Here is a 2,889-nt window from a genome sequence, read left to right as displayed (position 1 = left end):
CTTTCTCCACTTCTTATGTGATTTTGGGTGGCTCGCTGGCCTTTTGACTTGGGGAGGGGGCAACTCAGGAGAGCCCCAGGCGAGCAAGGTCTGCTTGGGCTGGCTGGATCACTAGCCAGCCCAAGCAGGCCTCGCTTGCCCGGGGCTCTTCTTTCTTGCATCGGGTTGCTTTTGGCTGAAGGGGTAGCATATGCTAATGAGTTATGCTAATGAGCTCCACCACCTATTTTTCTACAAAACAACCCCTGGTGCTATGTATAAATGAATGAAGGATTATTATTAATAAAAAAGGTTCCCTGGATGCAACTCTGTTTCCCTGCAGCTGGTGATTCCTAGAGTTACCCTCCCAGGTTTTCCCTGGAAGTGACATAGCAGTATAGCCACTGCTGATGTATTTTCAGGGCTTTCTTTGTTTGTTTTTTTTAAAAAGCCTAGCAGGAACTCATTTGCATATTAAGCCACCCCCCCCCCCCAGCATCACCATTGGCTCATACAGGGCTTTTTTGTAGGGAAAAACCCACCAGTAACTTATTTGCATGCTAGGCTATACCCCCTGTTGCCAAGCCAGCTGGAACTGTACCCAGATTTGTACTCAGAATAAACTAAGCCGGTTTGGTGTAGTGGTTGAGACTGAGAGCTGGTTTGGTGTAGTGTTTATCTGGGAGAACCAGGTTTGATTCCCCACTCCTCCACTTGCAGCTGCTGGAATGGCCTTGGGTCAGCCATAGCTCTGGCAGAGGTTGTCCTTGAAAGGGCAGCTGCTGTGAGAGTCCTCTCAGCCCCACTCACCTCACGGGGTGTCTGTTGTGTGGGGAGAGAAGATAAAGGAGATTGTGAGCCGCTCTGAGACTCTGAGATTCGGAGTGGAGGGCGGGATATAAATCCAATGTCTTCTTCTTAAGCGAGCTTCGTTTTTGATGCTCGAACTGAGTCTTGCAAAGCTGGTAAGACTACGTGGAGGCAAGACCGCTTCGGATCGCTGCTGCGTCTCACGGGCTGGAGTCTTTTACCATGGAAGACGTGGTCCAAAGAAAACTGTACAAGTAAGGCTAGACTAAGACTTTTCTCCGTGACATCTAGTTTTTGGCATCAAGGGGTGGGGAATTTTTATTTTGGAATGGAGGAGCTTTTACTCACATGAGCCCTACCTGCAGTCCCAAGCTGTACAGCCCAAGGACAAGCCTGCCCCCTCAGTGAGAACTAGGCCAAAGAGAGACAGGCCAAACGTGAGGGTTGTTTGTCTTTCTATTTTTGCATCTTTGGGTGGTGCTCCCTCAGTCACAGCAACCCTGGGGACCGTATAATTACCTGGATAAATAGATAGATCCCTTCCTGCTGTCTAGCCAAAGAATTTCTTTTCCTTCTCACTAGCCTTTGCTATGCAGACTCCTTTTTAAAGTCCTTCCCAAACCCTCAGTGACTAGTCTGACAGTTGAATGAGTTGGAACAAGTGGAGAATTTTATTACGGCAGGCTTTTTTTTTCCTTTCTTTTTTTTTTTTAAAAGAGGCACCGGCATCTATTCCCACTCCCTCTGAAGTAACAGATTTTTTTTTGGGGGGGGGGGTTTGCAGTCAGGAGTATGTAGCAAAAGAGAACCTGAAGTTCAGGAGAGACACTTATTGTTTAGTCAGTCAGTTGATGGAGGAACAGTATTCATTCTCTCAATAATCACGACGAAAATTAGCAAAAGCTTCTGTTTCCGTGACCTACGTACAGGGCTTTTTTTGTAGCAGGAACTCCTTTGCACATTAGCCAAAGATCATCCAAGATCTAACAGTTGGCCCTGTAAGAAGAGCCCTGCAAACTCTTGGAGAATTGGCTACATCAGGGGTGTGTGGCCTAATATGCAAAGGAGTTCCTGCTACAAAAAAACCCCTGCCTACGTACCACCTAGGGGTCCCATTCCCCCAGTGGAGATGAGGTATCCTCTGCCCTCTGTTTCTGATGCCCACTTTTACTCTGAGGGGAAAAAAAATGGAAGTAACATAGGGGATATCTAGGAAATCACCAGAAACTCTATGGTTTCACCATAGAATTCCCAACGATTCCTAGAACTACAGTGTCACTTTAGGGGTTTTTTAACCAGAAGTGATGTGATGCATGCTGGGGAATTATTTCATAAACACTTTCTGTACCCACAGTTCCTCAAAACAACCTGAAATTCTCAGGAACCTAATACATGAGATCCAGTGGCTTTTCAAAACAACAGATAAGCTTTATTGTACTCCAGTTTTCTCTCAGGACAGTGCTCTTAAGCTATATATAGGAAAGCAAAACAGTTAGATAACACTTTTACATTATGCTCACAGTTAAAACCCAAATACATTCTTATACAGTTAGAATCCAGTTAAACACTTTCCAGTTCAGTAGTTAGCCAGTCTGGTGTAGTGGTTAAGTGTGCAGACTCTTATCTGCGAGAACCAAGTTTGATTCCCTACTCCTCCGCTTGCAGCTGCTGGAATGGCCTTGGGTCAGCCATAGCTCTGAAAGGAGTTGTCCTTGAAAGGACAGCTGCTGTGAGAGTCCTCTCAGCCCCACCCACCTCACAGGGTGTCTGTTGTGGGGGAGGAAGGTAAAGGGGATTGTGAGCCACTCTGGGACTCTGAGATTCGGAGTGGAGGGCGGGGTATAAATCCAATATCATCATCATCATCATGTTCTTCTTCTATTTCTCAGTTAATAGCCTCTTATAGTCATATACCTGTCTAAGAATCTAAGTCTGCTAAAATTCTGAAACTCTCAATCTTTTTCTTCTCTCTAAGTTCTGTCAGCCCACACCTTAAGTTAAAGATCTTTAACTCTGCTCTCTTTAATTTTTTTCCGGCAACAATGCAGCAGCCAGCATTGTGCCTCCCCACCCCCAACCCTCCCACACGTTGCCAAGCTA

Source organism: Heteronotia binoei, chromosome 10 (genome assembly GCF_032191835.1).
Source record: "Heteronotia binoei isolate CCM8104 ecotype False Entrance Well chromosome 10, APGP_CSIRO_Hbin_v1, whole genome shotgun sequence".
Lineage (NCBI taxonomy): Eukaryota > Metazoa > Chordata > Lepidosauria > Squamata > Gekkonidae > Heteronotia > Heteronotia binoei.
The sequence above is the reverse complement of the archived record's forward strand: the minus strand, read 5'-3'. Positions refer to the sequence as shown.